Below are 6,000 nucleotides of genomic sequence, written 5' to 3'. Positions count from 1 at the left end.
GAAAAGATCCTGCTCACAAGAACTTACAATCTACCTGTTTCCCCCCTCATTTTTCAGTAATTCTTTGCAGGAGAACATCAGAAGAGCTACAGGTGGTGTAACCTTGTCACGTCTGCGTCCCCCTCCCTGAAATCCCGCCTGACTGTTCTCATGCCTATACATAAGAGCGTGAGCGGAGAATATCCACCTTGCACCGAGCTTTCTGTCTGAGGTTTGGATAAGCTTTGGATGTGGAGCCCCTGAGAACTAGATCATGAATAATTCAGAGTTGGGTGGTCCTAGCACACCATTGAAGATTGTCATTGGGTTGAAACAGAATGACTCTGGCTTCTAGTGAGCGCTGAATGAGGATGCAGCAGATAGAGTCACTGCAGGAGAGGAAAGCTGGCAGCTAGGCACTGCTAGAGATCCAGCAAGTCATTACTGACCCCAGGGGGCATCTCCTCCATGGCATAGAGCACATTCCGCTGCACAGACCCGGCATGGCACAGGGCACCCTATACCTGCCCCAGGGGGTCTCTCTCATACAGGTAAGTCTGATACCTGCCTGCATGTGATGCTTTGTTATCCTGAGGTCACAGCATCCTCCAGCAAGTCACCGGGCTGGGATGTCCTTGCCTTGAGGACAGGTGAATTATCCTGCATGGCTGGTGCTATGATTGGCACCGCTACGTAGGCGCAGGGGGACTTAGTGTCACATTGTCACCAGTCCATTAACTAGTAATGTGCCATTGCATTTCAGCACTGAAGTGGGCGTGATTAACTAGTTCACTACCAGGCAAAATGCTTTTAACTACAGATTTGCCTCATCCACCTGTTGTTTTGCTTCCATTAATGTCATTTCACGCCAGCTTTGGACTGGGATTGAATCCTGGAGAGGGATAATAATGATTCGCTTGGATCTCACATGGCAGGGAAGCAGCATGAGGGGTGGTCTTCTCCCCACTGGGAGCTGTAATTGAGAACCTGCCCTCTTCACCTGGATGGGGACCTCATAGGGAACACCTGGATTAGGTGCCCTCTCCTCCTCCTTCTCATTAACTCTTCCTCTGCCAGGAGCTGCAGTCTTCAATTAAATTGCAAAAATGCCAATATATCCCCATTCAGTTCCATTATGGCTCCCAGAAGACGCTGCATGCGTAGCTTTGTGGATTTAGAAGAAAAAAAAAGTGCAGACTTTACTTTACTTTTTTTTTTCTCCAAAAATTACATTTTACACTTCTTCACTTACGATAATTCTTGGTTCGCACCTCTGATCTCGTCCAAAGTAATTTATCAGCTTCTATGAAAGAAGCTGGAAAAATTAGGGTATGTTCACACAGTGCTTTATTTTCAGCACCTTTTTTTTTCACATGAAAAAAGCTATGTATGTTGTGCATGTCTTAGTGCTTTTTTTTAATGTGTTTCTTATGCATGGCTGCAAAAATGCTGAAAGAATTGACATGCTGCGGTTTAAAAGGAGATGAACCCGAGGTCAAAAATAAGTAAGGAAACAAAAACGCACCGTGAATAAGATTTAGAAATCTCATTTATTTTCCTGCTACCGTAAAACCATGCATTTTTTTTTCTGCACACAAAAATGCGAAGTGTGAACAAGCTTTGAGGGTGCGTGCCCACGATCAGTGTTTGCAGCGTTTTGGACCCCAACATGTTTTCGCTGCGTCCAAAACGCTGCGTTGTACAGTACAAGTGCAGTGGATGGGGCTTAAAAAAAATCCCATGCCCTCTGTGCTTGTTTTCTCCACATCATAAACTGACATGTGGCGCAGCTTTCATGTAAATTTATGCTACGGAGATGTGAGTGTTCTCAGCAGATAGAAGACAAAGTCCGCAACTCCCTCGAACCCTGATCGTGATCACGGACCACTTTGATCTCCTTCGGAGAGAACTCGTAGCCCCGCAGGAGAGGACACGTAGTGTCCAAGACGCAGCGTGTCCTAATCGTGTGCACCCACCCTAAAAATCTGTGTCTATGACTACATTAAGGCCAGTAGTTGGTGAGTTTTTTTACCTCCATATTTATAGCCAAAACCAGGAGTGGTGCCCGTGTTTCTATGAGGCCGGAGTCACACTTGCGATTGACTCATGCAAGTCTCACATCACCTGGCACGGCCCGCTACTCTCTGGACAGGAGTATCTCAGCTGCATAGAAATACATGAAGTTGACCCAGTCCAGAGAGTAGCATGCCGTGCCGGGTGATGCACTGTGAGACTCGCATGAGTCCACGCACGGGTCAATCGCAAGTGTGACTCCGGCCTTATACTTTTCCTCTGATTGTCCCACTCCTGGTTTTGGTTTTCAGATACTGAGGTAAAAAACGCATCAAATATCCAATGTGTACATGTGGCCCAAGGCTGGAGTCACACTAGCACGTATCTCACGCGAGTCTCACATTGCATCACCTGGCATGGCCACACATTCTCCTGACAGGAGTGGGTCAGCTGCATGTATTACTATGCAGCTGAGATGCTCCTGTCCAGAGAGCATCAGGCCTTGCCGAGTGATGTGATACGAGACTCGCGCGATATACGCGCTAGTGTGACTCCGGCCTAAGATTGTAAATTAGGCCACGTTTATATGTTTAGTGCTTGGTGAGGTTTTTTTTACCTCAGTATCTGGAAGCCAAAACCAGGAGTGGGACAATCAGTGGAAAAGTATAATAGAAACACGAGCACCACTTCTGTATTTTTTTATATTTTTTTTTTTTTTTTACTTGCTCCCAGTTTTAACTTACAAATATTGAAAAGAAAAAAAACCCCTCACCAAACATTCACCGTGTGCATGTGGCATCCTTCATCTATGTCAGTGATAGCTTCCAAGAGAAAAAGAATGATTTTTTTTTTCTTTATTTCAGCTATCATCTTTTTTTGCATCAGTTTGGCTTTTTTTCACTGAAACGGGTGAACTGTTTTTTTTATCCATTGACAATGATGAAACTCAGATGGATCTCTGAAGTACAAAGTCTGTCTTTGCGTACCATCCAGTTTTAGACAGATCCCCGTAGACTTTAACGGCCAAGTCTCATCGGCAAAACAGCAAAAATATGATGTAAGTTTGTAGACTAAACAATTAACAAATTGTCTAATTAACTAAGCAATTAACAAATGATATAAAGTTAGACTAGACAGTCTGACGATGTCAGATTCATCAACTAGAGAAGTTTTAAAACTCTCCAGTCTACATTTGTGGTCCCTGTTTTTAACGTACAATTTCAACCCCTGTTTTTCATGGACAGAACACAAACATGAGCGTGAACCCCCATGATACGTTTTTGGGGAGTTTGCTGTGTGATTTTTTTTTTTTACACTTCAATGGGTAGTTGAAACTTTATTTTTTTTCTTGCATATGGGAAAACCACTGATGAAATTTGGTCCTTTTTTCACATACAAAAAACCCATAAATATCTTAATGAGATCTTCGAGCGAGTTCACATATAGTGGTCATATCACTGTTGAGGAGTGCCCGCTGTTGAGGAGTGCCCACTGTTGAGTGCCTACTGATGAGGAGTGCCCGCTGTTGAGTGCCCGCTGTTTTACAGGTGAACTGAAACTCTACGGTAAAACAGCACAGCCATTAACTATTGAAAGCATTGCCAACTTGATGCATCTTCTTCCATGGCCATTAGAGATGAGCAGACCCCTTGAAGTTCGGTTTGGCGGGTTCAGCCGGACTTTAGAAAAAGTTTGGTTTGAGACCCGGAATTGACGTGAACCCCAATGGAAGTCACTAATTGGGCAGTTTGGGTCTCTGCTCACATGTGGCCAGCCATAAACAGATCACGTCTGGGGGAGGATGGATGGACTTTTTCCTTTTTATTTTTTGGTGCACAGTACATCCGATCATGCTGTTGTTACCCCCAGTGAGAGCCGTTCAAATACTGGAAGCGACTCGCATAGGGCTGAGCACCAAGCGTACTTGAGCACAGTAATGCTCGCACAAGTGGTTTGCATATGTAAAGCATCCGAACTCCAAATTCCAACTCTGTTTTAGTCCTGTGTTTGGTACCTTGGGTTCACTCATCTCTAGTGGTCACTCTACGTGGATTTGTCCATTTACCAGTTTTCAAATACCCGCACCTGACAGTAATGTAGGATGTCGGGGAATATTTCCGTGAAGCAGATGTGTTTCAGAAACTGTTACGATTGTCTCATTCATGATACTGTAATGTGTCTTGACAAAAATCTATATTCTAGCTGCAGAAACAACCCTGTTCATGTGCTTGGAACTGATTTTTAGTGGCAAAAATGTCTGCAACTTCTCTGCCACAGTAGATGTCTCCTCGCGCACATTGTGCAGGATCCACACCGAAAGTCTACAGTACTGTCCATGTGAATGGAAATGATGAAAAACTTTACCTGCACATGAAGCAGAACAAAAATCAGAATGCATCAGAGCAGATGAAGATTTCATTTTTTTTTTCTGGATTGGAAGCCTTTCACCCATTGCATTGTTACAAGGGCGGATTTCATAGTGGATTTCAGGCCCCCTCACCCCAGGACTAATTTTATTGCATCTCTCTGAAGCTTAATATAAGTGACTGCCCTACTGTATACTGTAAAGCTTAGGGAAAGCGGTATAGGAGTACAGCACTACCAGCGTCTCCCTCCTCCTCATCAGCTCAGTCTACAAATAGCATTGTGGGGGCTAATGTACAGTAAAGCAGGAGAAACTGCTGTTACCGAGGTGCGCTCCACCTGCTGAATCAGGGAAAAATAGTAGATCGCGTCTACCCAGCATAGCCCTGCCTGACATTTTCCGGGATGAAGTTTTGGAAGTAGTCGAATGTACTCCCTAAACTATGATTTCCATATTCTATTTGCTTTTCATTGTTGAATATCAGTTTTTACAGCACGCACATTTTGGTCACTAATTGATATTATTAATGAGCCAAAATCAGGTGTTTTTTTAATTAGAGAGTGATTTGCTCCTCTTTTCATCTTTAGGATCCTCTCTTAGCTTTTTCTTCCAGACATTGATGAAAAATACCGACCAAAAGTGCTTTACATGAGATTCATGCTGCCCATCTGTAATTTCAGCCATTACAACCTTTGACACTTTGAAAGGGCCACCGGGAACCATGCGTCTCAAATGACGGCGCCTCTCCCCAACACCCCCCCCCCAGACAGATAGGTAACTTCCTATAAGTATGGATATGGTAGTTTAGAGAAGCAGATTAGTTGGGAATGCCGGGGACTTGCATTGGACCAGTCAAATGAAACGAATGCTCATTGTAGGGATTTTCTTTTATACGACACAGTAAGTCATACTAAGACATAGTTGGCTGCAATAACACAGCTTCTATCTGATCCAATGCTGCCTGCAGTTCGAGCAGCATCATAATGTTTTTTTTTTCTTTCTTACTTTGTACCAATATATTCCACAGCACAGTAGGGACATGTATAGACCATAAGGACATTACATAGTATGACCGCTTTCACACTGCGCTCCGATCTCCGGTCAGTGGTCCCATCGGGACTTTCATCCGAACTGCCCCGAAAAACGGGTTTCGGACATATGCGACGACAGGCTATTGACTTTAACTGTGCGGATGTAGTCACTGTGTGCTCTGTTGTGCACCATTTTCGGGAGTATATGTACTGCCCTGCGGGCTCGGCTGCGACCGCCGAGCCGCTCGGATCCGTGCTCGCACTGCGTTTGGTGGCTCGAGCCTCTCACGGACCCAGGTGTCACGTCGCTCTGCAAGGGAGTTGGCACTACACGCGGGGATTCGGGGTGTTTGGGTTTGAGGTGATAGTTCGTGACACCACCCACAGGTTGTGGTGATGGTGGACACCACCGCTGCGGTGAAGGTACGGGGATCCCGGGAGCGCTGTAATGGCGCAGCTAGGTGTTGACCCCTCCGTGGGTAGGGGTAGTTGGTCCCGGGGTCCGGTGGGCCGAAGTCCGGGTGTAGTGTTGCGGTGCAGCGCGGCGTGGTGCCTGATGGCACTGGTGTACTCACTCTGACACAAGACACTGGAGTCGCTGGTAAACCAAAC

The 6,000-nt window shown here is 45.3% G+C and overlaps 1 protein-coding gene across 10 annotated transcripts in view; it reads left to right on the top strand.

Annotated features, from left to right (window-relative positions):
* Positions 1–242: 242 nt before the first annotated feature.
* The window catches only part of PROM1 (prominin 1), a 316,884-nt gene continuing 311,126 nt past the window's right edge, over positions 243–6,000 (top strand). For 3 of the 10 annotated variants that reach the window (XR_012753972.1, XR_012753974.1, XR_012753970.1), the window contains exon 1: positions 243–530. The gene's annotated coding sequence lies outside the window, so the exon portion shown is untranslated. Of the gene's footprint in view, positions 531–2,855; positions 3,050–6,000 lie in introns of all 10 variants that reach the window. The other 7 variants (XR_012753973.1, XR_012753971.1, XR_012753975.1 and 4 more) reach the window with 4 other exon arrangements.

The sequence above is a fragment of the Anomaloglossus baeobatrachus genome, chromosome 1, assembly GCF_048569485.1.
Source record: "Anomaloglossus baeobatrachus isolate aAnoBae1 chromosome 1, aAnoBae1.hap1, whole genome shotgun sequence".
In the NCBI taxonomy this organism is placed as follows: domain Eukaryota; kingdom Metazoa; phylum Chordata; class Amphibia; order Anura; family Aromobatidae; genus Anomaloglossus; species Anomaloglossus baeobatrachus.
Note: the sequence above shows the minus strand (reverse complement) of the source record. Positions and strands in the feature narration are given on the sequence as shown.